This window comes from Ursus americanus, chromosome 4 (genome assembly GCF_024610735.1).
Source record: "Ursus americanus isolate L20-20 chromosome 4, mUrsAme1.1.p, whole genome shotgun sequence".
Lineage (NCBI taxonomy): Eukaryota > Metazoa > Chordata > Mammalia > Carnivora > Ursidae > Ursus > Ursus americanus.
Window position 1 is genome coordinate 66,355,648 of NC_142130.1, and position 13,437 is coordinate 66,369,084.

The window sequence follows — 13,437 nt, forward strand, 5'->3', positions numbered from 1 at the left end:
AACTCATAGCTTAGTTCCCCTGAATCAGGGCGTACCTCAGAGTGGGGCTCTGAGGGAAGTTCGAAATGGTGGGAGAAAAATGAGGGATAATTTCTCCATTAATTTAAGAAACAGCCTGAGGGTTTAATTCAGTTTTCTGCTTTTCAAAGGCAAGGGCACTTATGAAAGAATTGAAGAAAAAGCAAGTAAAGTTAAGACCCAACTCTTGCTGCCAATCTTGCAGTCTAATTTGATACTGCCTCTTTCCACTTAAATTCCCACCCTTTTTCTAAGTGTAAGGAAGTTTGCCTGTTGATTTACAAATACATTTCCCAAATTTGCTTTTGTTATCACATGGCTCTACCATTTTGAATGGATGACAGTGAATACTCTTGGTTGTTCATAGTTTAAAGAACTACTTTAGAAATAATTTCATAATCAGCGGGAAAACAGTGAAGAAAGCCTCAGACATAGTTGAGGTGAATTAAACATAATGCAAGTCAAAGACATGAGTATCCTCTGAGTTGCTTTTAAGAACACATCTCCATCTCTGTTCCATTTTTATAAATCATGTAATTGAAGAACCAGTAAAATGGCAGTTTCCATTCAGTTCATATTAGTCGCTACTACAAAGTAGTGAAAAAATGACATGTGGTTTTAAAATCATGATGTGATGTTGCTTTATAAATATTTATAACTGGCATGGTTTGGTTTTAACAGCTTTGGTGTAAGTGTAAGAAAGCAGAAAAACACTTCAAAAGTAATTTCATATAGGCTATAAAGACAATTATAGCAACATCTAAACAATTACTAGCAACATCACAGAAACTCAAAAATACGAATTTTTTTCATTATAATCAGTAATTTATATAGAATTTATACATATACATAAGCAAATATATACATACTCACACACATGCACATGCATATTACTGTAACAGGTGGACGTTTTCTTTTCTCCCACCACAAACAACACATTTTGAAGTTTTTTGTTATTTGCAATATGATTTCATGAATATAACTTTAAAACAAAACTACTTAAAGTTAAAAAATAAAAATACTATTTAGAAAGAAAAAATAATACTTGCTATATAAATACTTGTTATTAGTATAAATGAGAGAAGCATTAGAAAGAATAGAAAGAATGGTGTAGCATTTACTCATTAAATCATCTGCTCATATACTTATATTTAAGAAAAATATCTAATTATAAGGTGGGGGGGGAGTAATGTATTTTCTTCCATGAACCTACCCAAATCTAATATCAGTATACTGGGGTAAGTGTATGACAGTGGGGTGGTTACTTGGGTTTTAGTGTTTGCTTAAAACCATTTATGTCACTCGTAGGATTAAAAATGCATCTCCACTAAAGAATTATAAAATTATCTTTTGCAGTTTGGCTTAGAAATTTGCATTTTTAACAATGAAACTTGAGTGTTTCTCATGCAAAATTGAAAAATGATTTATCTCTAGGTTATTCTTTCCTTTAATGAAAGCTTTTCATCACTTGACTTAAATACAACTAGGTTCAGAAATACTTCTAAAGCAATTAGGTGTATTACTGGTGGACAGAACAGAAAGAAATAAACGTATTTAGAATTCATGCTTTATCCAAACTAATACCACCAATTTAAAAATGTCTAAAATCAATTAAAGCATGTTTCAAATGTGTGTATTGTATTGTGACAGCACACTTCAGAGAATGAATTTCTCTGGAGACCATTGGCTTTGTGTGGACACCATTCGTTTCCTCTATGCCTCCCTTTGACATTGGGATTAGACATTAACCAGGTGTTAGGTCTTAAAACTTAAGAGTGTTAACTAGATTCAGATTTTAAAAAAAAGATAAGCATCAGAGAGATAAAATAATTTGACAACTTTCAAGTCAGTGAAAGAGCAAGTGCATTCTATGTCATTACCTCATGGCTATAGGAAAACAACATACTGTGAAAACATTCAGAGTTTGCGAATACTATTATTTTTTTTTCAATCTATATGTGATCTTCCAACTCTTGAGATTGACACTTTTCATGTTTCCGCACAACGTATGCTACCATTAAGAATCATTGCCACAGGGGTGCCTGGGTGGCATAGTGGTTAAGTGTCTGCCTTCGGCTCAGGGTGTGATCCAGACGTTATGGGATCGAGCCCCACATCAGGCTCTTCCGCTATGAGCCTGCTTCTTCCTCTCCCACTCCCCCTGCTTGTGTTCCCTCTCTCACTGGCTGTCTCTATTTCTGTCGAATAAATAAATAAAATCTTTAAAAAAAAAAAAGAATCATTGCCATAGTGAATAGACATCATAAATTATTTTTCTTTGTTTATTGTAGTAAAATATACATAACACAAACTTTATCATTTTAACCATTTTTAAGTTTACAGTTCAGTGGCAGTAAATACATTTACATTGCTGTGCACAGACATCATGAAGTTTTAAAAAAGCAAATGTCTTAGCCCACATCCACTTCTGATAGTAGGTCATTATTTAGAAGTAGGCACCCACCTTCTTAAAAATTGTTTTAAAGGTGACTCTGATGAACAACGACAGTTTACAACCTCTAATTTGATCTAATTCCCTCATTTAACTCAGTTACTCATTCACTTAATCTCTTGATTATTTATTGGAACACCTGGAATTTGTCAAATGCTGAGCTGAGTATTAAGTATGCTGAAATTATAATTAGCAGTATCCTTGTCATTTTATCTATCATTTATTAAGTTTATATAATATGCCTGTTGCTTTTCCAAGGCATATACATATTTTCCAATATCCATATTTTCCATGTACATTTCCAAGAAATATACATATTTCTCAAATGGGTTTTTTTTAAATATATTTGATTTAATAGCATAACCAGTAGAATGGAGTTTTTAAAAGTATTACATTTGTAGAAAGGATAGAAAATAGAAATTGATCCAATTATATCATATAACTTTTAAAAGGCATATATGTATCCTTTCACAACAGAGGAAAATCTTATGCAGTGCCAGAAATGGAAATACCTACGTCATTGGTAACAAGGGGTAATATTGCTGATAAAAACAGAACCTGTAAATTTTTTAAGTTTTTCTTCTCTGCCATGAATTATTGAGAGGTAAATACCAGTCCAATGAAAAGAGTTCTGAACATAAAAGGTAAAAATTAGAACTAATAAAATGAGCTGCAAATGCATACATCAAGAAAAAAAATCCCTATCAATGCAATTCTACTGCAAGGCCCTAACATAACTGTAAAAGCTATTACAGCCAAAAAGTCTATAATTGCTTCCCTGAAACTGGTACATGAGCTCAATAATGACATACATGCATGTTCCTTCCTACTCAGGAATTATTATCCCATTTCTAGATGGTGAAGCAACTTGACCAGGGTCAAAGAAGCAGTACTAAGTAATACAAGCCTTTCCATGACCATAGTGGATGTCCTTTCTATTGCGTTACAAAGATATATAATAAGACATGTATACTGCTCACAGTCCATTAGTTTATGAGATGTGACAAAATGACCATTATTTGAAATGAAAGGGACATAAAGAAAGCAAACAAGAATTTGTGTAATTCAGGGAATATTTTTAAAGGAATTATTAACGTGGGAGCTGTGGAATACATAAAAAATAACTAAGGATTGATGACATAAAGATTACTTAAAACAGATGGACAGATCTATGGAAAATGGTGGAGTCCTGAAATGACAACTGAGAAACAGTAAGTAGTTGAGTATGACTACAAGTATAGAAAGACAATCAGGAAGTAGCAATAGATGCAGCTAGGGTTTAGAGGTACAGAAGATACTTTTGGCAAAGAAACACTGCTGATATTTCTACTCATAGGGCAAATGTGAAAACAATATGCATTTTAGAAAGATAATCCGGGTACCTGTATGAAGAACGGATTGGAGGAACAAAGCCTGGAGGGTTGGAAGGTCACATAGCAGAGTACTTAACTGCCATGCTACACAGAGAAGAAAGAAGATTTAAGGTGTGTAAAGGGACATGAGTGAGGAAAACAAGGTACACGAAGATTAAATGTTTTGAATAAGATCACATGCCTGGTTAGTTCCAGATATCAGGGCTTACTCCAACTTCCAAAATAATTTCATTACTAATATATTTATTCTTTAGAATCCAGAATATAGCTTAATTAAAACAACAGGGGAAAAAAGTATCAAATGTGACTACTGCCTTGCAATTTTTCTCCACAAAACTAATCTTTTTTTTTTCTGACCTAATGTAGAGAATAATAGAGTTCCACCAGTAGATTAATCCTCTTAACTCAGTATAATAATCCTAAGAATAAAGACACAAAGAATACATTTGTTACACCAGGAGAGAATTGTGTAATTGCTGAATGGGCAGTGTGTTTTGCCAGCTACCTAGAGAACTACATCACGCAGACAGGAAACAGTAAAGTTTGTTTTTTTAATGCCATAACAAAGAATAAGAATATGTGGTTTTTAGTACTTTGTTTACCAAAACTAAGATTGCAAACTTTATAGGAATTTTCCTTTGGTGAGTAAATAAGGAATTTTTTTAAAAATGTGTATTTTTCATAGTCTATGTATCAATTTTTTTTTCTCAAATACATTTGGTTTTCAAATGTATCTAAGGTAAGTGTAATGGGTTTATTTACATGAAAACAGACGCAGGGACTCAAGATTATAAAATGTAATGCACTTGATTCATTGAAGGTTTTCTTTATAGAACATCCATAGTAAGTTTTTGGGGTTTTTTGTTTGTTTCGGTACCTAAATTTCATCAAAAATAAGAAAAAAAATGAAGGTTAGTAAAACCCACATAATGAAGGGACGCTTGTACTTATAGCCACAGACACAGATTTGAACTTAGAAATTTGGATACCTGTGGAAAGTAAATCACTATGTAAGTAATCATCTCTATTATTTCCTCACAGTAAATAAAGAGATAGGGACAAGGAATGCATCCTGATTAACTTCATCCTGATTACCTTAAAGTAGTAGCCACAAAATGACAGGAACTAAGCAGTCAACTAACATGTAAAATGTGTCCAAGTTTAAGCCTGGAGAACTGGAAAGGATAACTCTCACCCACCCTCATCTCACCTACACAGACCCAATTAGCATTACGAAGGCATTGAATTCACTCTGTAAACCATATAACTATAGGTACATAATTATGATGTAGAAAAAATTCCAGATCAGACCAGTTGGATCTAGTCTAATTAGATTAGTCTAATTGAATATTAGTTGCTAAAACTGTGGGATACAGATTATAAAAGAATAGGTATTTTCTAAGCAAATATTTGGACTAAAGAGTATAGTATAGGAACTATCTATGAAATATGTCGAGCTATTTAAAGTCCAGAACATATCAAATAAATAAAAATTAAAAATAAATAAGAAAATTAAAAGCTTGCCATTAATTTTATCCCATGGTAACTGAATTCTCCATTATACAACTGGTTTTATTTTTTTGTTCACGTCATCCTAATTTTACATATTTTTCTTTGTAAAGAAAAACATACGTGTCTTGAATCATGATATATTTTATCAAAATGTATCACAAGAAACAACAGGTATGGGTGAAAATGTGGAGAAAGGGAAACTCCCTTACACTGTTGGTGGGAATGCAAACTGGTGCAGCCACTCTGAAAACAGTAGGGAGGTTCCTCAAAAAGTTAAAAATAGAACTACCCTATGATGCAGTAATTGTACTACTAGGTATTTACCCAAAGGATACAAAAATACTAATTTGAAAGGATACACGCACCCCAGTTTATAGCAGCATTGTCAACAATAGCCAAATTATGGAAAGAGCCCAGATGTCCAATCAACTGATGAATGGATAAATATGTGGTATATACATACAATGGAATATTACTCAGCATCAAAAAGAATGAAATCTTGCCATTTGCTATGATGTGGATTGAACTAGAGGATATTATGCTAAGCAAAATAAGTCAGTCAGAGAAAGACAATTACCATATGATTTCACTCGTATGTGAATTTCGGAAACAAAACAAATGAACACGGTGCGGGCGGGGGAGAGGTAAACCAAGAAACAGAGTCTTAACTACAGGAACAAACTGATTGTTACCAGAGGGGGCATGGGTGCGGGAATGGGTTAAATAGGTGATGGGGATTAAGGAGGGCACTTGTGATGAGCACCGGGTGTTGTATGTAAGTGTTGAATCACTAAGTTATACACCTTAAACTAATATTACACAATATGTTAACTAGCTGGAATTTAAATAAAAACTTCACAAAACTAAAAGGAAAATGTGTCAAAAAATTTTAAGTTACATTTTAACGTTTTTATACTTCTAAGCACAGTGACTAAACTAGCCTACAGAGTTGATTAAGATAAATTTATATTCTTGATATGTTTCATCTTATTTCAGAGGATACAATGTGGAAAGCTACAACCAAGGGTTGAATAATCATGAATAGCTGTCACAAGTATAGGACCTTGCAGGAAGCACTCGTGCCCCCCAACAATCTTGGTTATATAATAATTTGTCCAGTAACTTTTACACATTTAAGTAATAAAAAGGTATACATAAACTTTTATCTAAACGAGGCTTTTCAGGTCCCTCAGAAAAGCAGATGCAGAGATAAATACAGTAGCTTTGAGATGGGAGGGAGAGGGAATGTCTGCAGAGTATAAAAGGGGAGAAATAAAATTGGGCTGATCTGAAAAACTCTCAACCAACCCAGCGGGGACCTCTGTGCTGCCTTGTGCAACCCAGCTGGGGGCCCCTTGAGAAGAGCTTGGCCTTGGCACAAATGCCGAAAAGGATCCCAAACACATGTCCCTGGAAAATGTCAGCCAGTGGCACTCCTCATAGGTGAAAGGCAAGTGCTTTCTTGTCACAGCAAATAAGCAAAACATTTCTGTATTAGCAAATGTGTTTGGAGATGTTATCATACTTATCTAGTGTGAATTTTCAGAAAGGAGGTTTGCATTACAGCTGTAAGATCTAGACTACAAACGCGTTCCCCAAGGCATTTAGATCACTGGTCGCGTCTAGTTAATCACAGGAACAATTTATATAAATGAAATCTTACAATAAACTGCCATGCTGTAAAAAAAAAAAGTAAGAATTACTTTATTAGTATAAATTTATTCTATAAAATCAAATTTATATTTATTGTAAATTTAATCAGTGAGAACCATGAGACTGTCTTAGTGAACACAGACATTTAAAATTGCAGGTTATGAATGACAGTGATAGCCGAATAAAACTCAAAATCACATTGGATGTTGGAGTAGTTATTTCCATTGCACAGAATCTAGGAAATCTCATGATCAGTTGGAACGTAAAACTGTTGTACTACTTTCTTAATAATTCCAGAACATTGTTCAATAAGGTAAGATCAGCAAGACACAATTTTCTGTGCAGATAAAACAATATATCAGTAGTTTTTAAGTTGTAAATATTTGAGAATACATGTTCTTTTATAATTTTTAATAACTACAGTATATATAAAAATAAAAAACTGGGTTAAAAGTATGCAGAATCTCTGAGGTACACTGCTCTAAAGAAAATAGTTTGAAAATTAATATTCTTGATTATAGTAGGAGATCCGTGGCAATACTTTTCTAACTCACAAGTGTTCAAAAGGTTTGAATACTACTGAATAGCAATTTACATGCTGAGGAAATTGATAAAATTAGTGGTCAATAAATTTCCCAGTTTCTGTTAGCCTGCTCTATCTTTTAAGTACTGTTTTTAATTTAGCAACCAAATAAACAAAGGCAGAAAGAGAGAGGGGACATTTTATTTATACTTAAACCATCTAACGTTTATATCTGATATTGTCAAACATCCATAATTATTCTCTTTGAAATTCACCCAAAAAGGGGGCACCTGGGTGGCTCAGTTAGTTACGCGTCTGCCTTCTGCTCAGGTCATGATCTCAGGGTCCTGGGACCGAGCCCTGCGTCTGGTCTCCCTGCTCAGTGGGGAGTCTGCTTCTCCCTGTCCCTCTGTTCCACCCCTCATGCTCTCTCTCTCAAATAAAGGAAATCTTAAAAAACAAATTAAAAAATAAGTAAATTTACATAAAAAATAGCTAATAAGACACATTTTTTGGTCTGACGCCTCTATAGATTTAAAAACACTGCTGTACTGCTTTACTTTGAAGTGTTTCAAGGTCAGTTCTTATAATCAGAAAAATTATTTTCTACATTTGGAGAATCCCTAGCATACATTTTCTCCCAATAAATCTCTGTTCACTAACAGCAAAGGGTCATAAACTCATCTATAACTATACAAGATATGAATCTCAGCAGCTTTTTCTTGCCTGCAGACAATTTTATTAAGGAATGAATAGAAAAAGAAAGATTATAAGCCTATTAATGTGTTACCTAAGTAACTAGAGGCTACCTATTTCTTTACTTTCAACTTCATAGGGTAGATCAGTACACTTTATAGATTTGCGGGGGCGGGGGGTGGGGAGGGAGGGCAGTCTTAACACGATTATCTAATGACACCAAATTTAATTTAGACAGCAGTGGTAAGTCACAATAGAAGTGAATTTCTATGAGCTTGAATTCACCCAGTCTCATTATAAGCCCAAGCGTGCAAGGGCCTGCCTCTCTCTCTCTCTCTCTCTCTCTCTCTCTCTCTCCCTCTTTCTCTTTCTCTCTCTCTCTCTCTCTCTCTCTCTCACACACACACACACACACACTTTTCTCACCAAATTTACTTGGTCATTTTATTCTACTTTTTTTCTGAAGTGTGTTTCAAAGTGGAGTTTCTCAATAAATTTCCAGTATGTTGAATTATTAATCCCTTAGGACACTTATAACAGTGGTGGGGCCCCGGGGCAGACCTGGCAAATGAAGCCTTACTCAGCCCTGCCCTCTAAGCTCTGTCCAACAAGTACATCTCCCTCAATGCACCACAGTGTACCATACAAACATTTCCATTTTCCAGTTTTGTGTTAATCTGAGAAATCTTGAGAAATGCTGAAGAGCATCAACTTAATTGTGCAGCTTAGCTGTTTCAGTGTTTATTTCTTCCTTTTACCTCAAATTGTGCACATCACATTACTAACAGGTTAAGTTAATACAAGTTAGAAGTTACTACGTGCATATTTCCTCAATGTTGGTTATTGCATAAGTCATAAAGATCAGATTGTAGAAGGATTCATTTCTTAAATACTTTCTGGAGATTAATCTAAATGCTAGTTTATTGGCAATCAAAAATTAGCTATTAACTATTCTATCATTTTTATGATTTTCTTAATACAAGAAAAGTATAACATTATAAAATTTTTAAAAATAGAAGGTGGAATAAAATCTCTATTTACTCATGACTCTATTAATTCATCACTATTATTTTATTTTCTATAGTACATTTTTATTTTTCTAAACATTAGAATATTAACTTGCTAATATGAATTGACATTCTCTTAATTCTAAATACCATTTCTTTAGTTTTGTGCTTGAACTTGTTCATCTGTGTGTCCTTTTTTTAATTCAAGTATAATTAACACACAGTGTTATTTTAGTTTCAGGAAAAAAAGAAATGATTCAATGATTCTATATTACTCATTACGATAAGTACCCTTAATCCCCTTCATCTATTCATCAGTGTTATTTTGCTTGTCACAAGCATTCCTTTCCTTTAAATACACACATTTTTTCATAAAATTTAAACCATTGTATACTATGTATCTATATATTGCTTTTGCCAAAGTAGCATTGCTCTCTAAGCATTTTCTATGTTTCTACCCATTCTGCCCACTCCATCAAATTGATACACCATGTTTTCATTAATCATTGAACAAACATTCCTGAATCAAAGTACGTTGACTTAGCTTCAATTTTCTCAGTGTGTAACACCACTGTGAGTATTTGGATCTGTGTAGACAGCATTGCAGACCTACCAAAGTACATGAACATATATATGGTTGTTGGTAGCTCTTGCCAAAACACTTTGCAAAGGGTTGTACTGAATATCACTGCCACTGGTGATATTCGAGCATAATATTTTAGTGGCCCTCATGTCATCAGTGAGTCTTTGCTACTAACTTTTGAACTATATTCAAGTTTAAGAAGACTGGTAATAAACAGAAATCTAATTCTCCTCCTTTTCTCATACCTCATGCTGAGTTTTTGCATCAGTCTTTCTCTCTGATTCTTCATCATAACAAGAGCAGCAAGAGTGACTGGTCCTCTGTGCCAACCCTTTCGTTTCCTTATGATAAAATTGTTTTGTTTTGTTTTTCCTTTTTGACTCATCTGAGAAGCCAAACTATTGTCAGCTGGGTCCTGGGAGCTGCTGAGCAGCAGCAGGACACCAGGAAAGCCCAGGAAGCGTGCACTGCGATGGCTGCCTTTGCGATGGTAAGTTTCTTCTCCTCCAGGATTTGTCAATTTTGATTTTGCAGCTCAGTCAGCAATACCATGTGCTGTTTGCCTCCTGTCTGAGTTACAAAATAAAGAGTTATTTTCTCTTCCAAGGTGACAAGTTTGAAAAAATAGAAATAAAAACCTCCATCTCTCCATATCTATTGTATTTTCTACCTGGATGACATAAACTTTTGAAACATGTGAACCATAGAAACTCAAGAAAAGGTGGTGGCTGAGCATGTTATATAACTTTTCCTGCATGAACAAAACTCTCCTCAAGTATTATTTAGCCATCATCATTATTATAGGATGGTAGTGGGTAAGAAGGAGATAAAATGTAGAGAATAAGGACAAATTTTCCTATGATGCATTATTAATATAGAAATCTGAAAATCTAAAAAGTGATGTAACTAGTCTACATGGGAAGATATGTTATTACTGATCACTAATATAATGATAAAAGTTTTAATACAGATCTCTCAACATTTCCTTCTGGGCTTGGTTGTTCATAATATTGTTTATGATATAGTGTTTAAGATTCTCTTCCTCTTGATTTTTATTTTTATTACTGTTATTTTCAACATAGTTTTTAGGTATTAGTATCACAAAATATATATATGCATTGTTGAAATATCCACAAATTCAGAAAAGGCCTAAAAAAATAAGAAAAAAATGTCAACTATAATTCCTAAGTTCAGAAATAAACATCACTAGGTATGTGTGTGTATAATCCTTTCATTGTTTTCAATACATATAAAAAATAATATTTGACAAACTTGGATCAAATTGGACATATTTTTTAGAGTTTCCTTGAAAATGTATGCTGAACATTTCCCTTGTCAGCAAAAATATATGTAATTATAATATTATAATATTAATATATTATATTAAAATGGTAATTATATAGCAATTAATAATGGCTAATTATTAGCAAATTCCATTATGTTACAGCAAAAAGAGAGAAGAAAGTGGAGTCAGTGAGGGTTTACTTTGGAATCAAACAAATCTAGATGAGAATGTGGCATCTGCTACATGAGAGCTGTGTGATCTATACTTCTCTACATCTCAGTTTCAGACAGGGGTTGGACATATCTTCAAGTCCACTTTCTTCAGCCATGTCCAGTCTACTAAGGAGCCTAACAAAGATATTCTCCATTTCTATTACAGTGTTTTGTTTTTTTTCTAATTTCTAGCATTTCTTTTTTATTCTTTCTAAGACTGTTTACATTACCCGTCTGTTCCTGAATATTCAACTTTTTCCGTTAGCACCCTTAGCATGTAGCGGATAGTTATTTTAAATTCCCAGTCTGATATTTCCAACATCCATGCCATCTCTGAGTCTGGTTCTAATGCCTGCTTTGTCTCTTCAAACTGCTTTTTTGCCTTTTAGTATGCACTGTAAATTTTGTTGAAAGCTGGTTATGGCCTACTGAGTAAAAGGCATTATGATAAATGGGCCCTTAGTGATGTGGTAATGAGATGTGAGGGGAAAGGCAGCATCCCACAGTCCTGTGTTTAGGTAGCATCCCTTAATTAGCATGTGCCCCTGGGCTATGGTCTTCACCAGTGTTTCTCAGTCTTTCCCCTCTTACAAGGGATAGAATGGCTAGAGGGAGCTGGAGTTGGGCACTGCCCCTCTCCCAGATCAGTTAGACTCCAATAAAACCCCAGTAGGTTAGGGTAAGGTAAAATAGTAATGTAATCCTCCTGAGGGCAGGCCTTGTAGAGAAGAACAGAATATTTTGCATGTATTTCAAAATAGCTGCTTTTCCCCCTCTTCCTGCCAGAAGTATGAAGGGATTTTTCTCCAGCCTTCACCATGAGAAATTGAGTTTCTGGAGATAAAACTCGCAAAATGGGAGAGGGCCCCCCGCTAAGAATGAGTCCTGCTGGAGTTCTCAACTTCCAGACTTGTCCACACAGAGCCTTGAGAAATATTTCAATCACAGTTCAGGTTTTCCTCCCCTGGTTCTCATGGAGGTTTCTGCTCCTGAGCTTCTGCTAAGTTGTAATTCTCTGCATCTGCCTGTCTGTTATTCCAATTTTGGGGGCCCTGTGACCTCAATTTCCTGACAAATCTAAGAAGAGTTATTGATTTTCAATTTGTTCAGCTTTTTACTTATTGTTAGGATAGAGTGGCAATTTCCCAGCTCCTTACATGCCAAACAGGAAACCAGAAGAGACAAGGGTGTTATAAAGATTTCAGGAAATGATTCAGGAAAGGGGCTAGTCAATATTGGGCAATATGCTAATAACGGAAAATATGAGAAATTATTAAATAATTTTATATTTATTGTCCATATATTGAATATCTCTATCTTACGATAAAATTCCAGAGGTAAAATTGTATATATACCATAAGGCTATTTATTGATAAAATACTTTCTTGAAAGTTTCTAAAAATTTAGACTTTCCATCAATTTAGTTACCATTATTTTTAATAATAGCCAATTTATTAACAAATGAGTAGATCTTGTTGTTTGAACAGGTCTCATTCATTACTAATAAAGCTGAACAGGTTTCCATATGTTTGTTGGATGTATGCTCCTTTTTAATGAATTTCTTATATATGTCATTAAGAATTCCCCTGTTATTCAAGTAAATACAACCCAAACCCATATTTTAACTAAGATAATAAAGACTTCACTTTAATCACATTTTATATGATTCCATGAGGGTCATAATCCCTTAATGCTATATAATACGGTAGAATGCAGTAAAGCCATAGTCCAGAAAAATGGAGGAATCTTCACATTTGGTACAGTTAGTAATTAAAAGCCAGAATATTGTCTTTTAGTATGGCTGTATAGTAAAAAAAAATGTTATTATTCACTTAGAATTTAGTTCATCCAGAAATATGAAATACATATATTCAATTGATGCCTTAAATATAAGCAAGTACCACTGATAGCATGTCATGTATATTTCCAAAGTGGATATGTTTAATTTTCTCTGTTAATTACCTTCTAAACTTCTTGTTTTAATTTTAATTACTATTCCAAAAATGTTTTTATGTTTTATAACATAGTAATCACACAATGACTTATCAAAATGAATCAAGTTTTCATTTGCTGAATCAGCCAAAAAATGAGAGAATATAACTTTAAAGAAAAGAAATGATTGT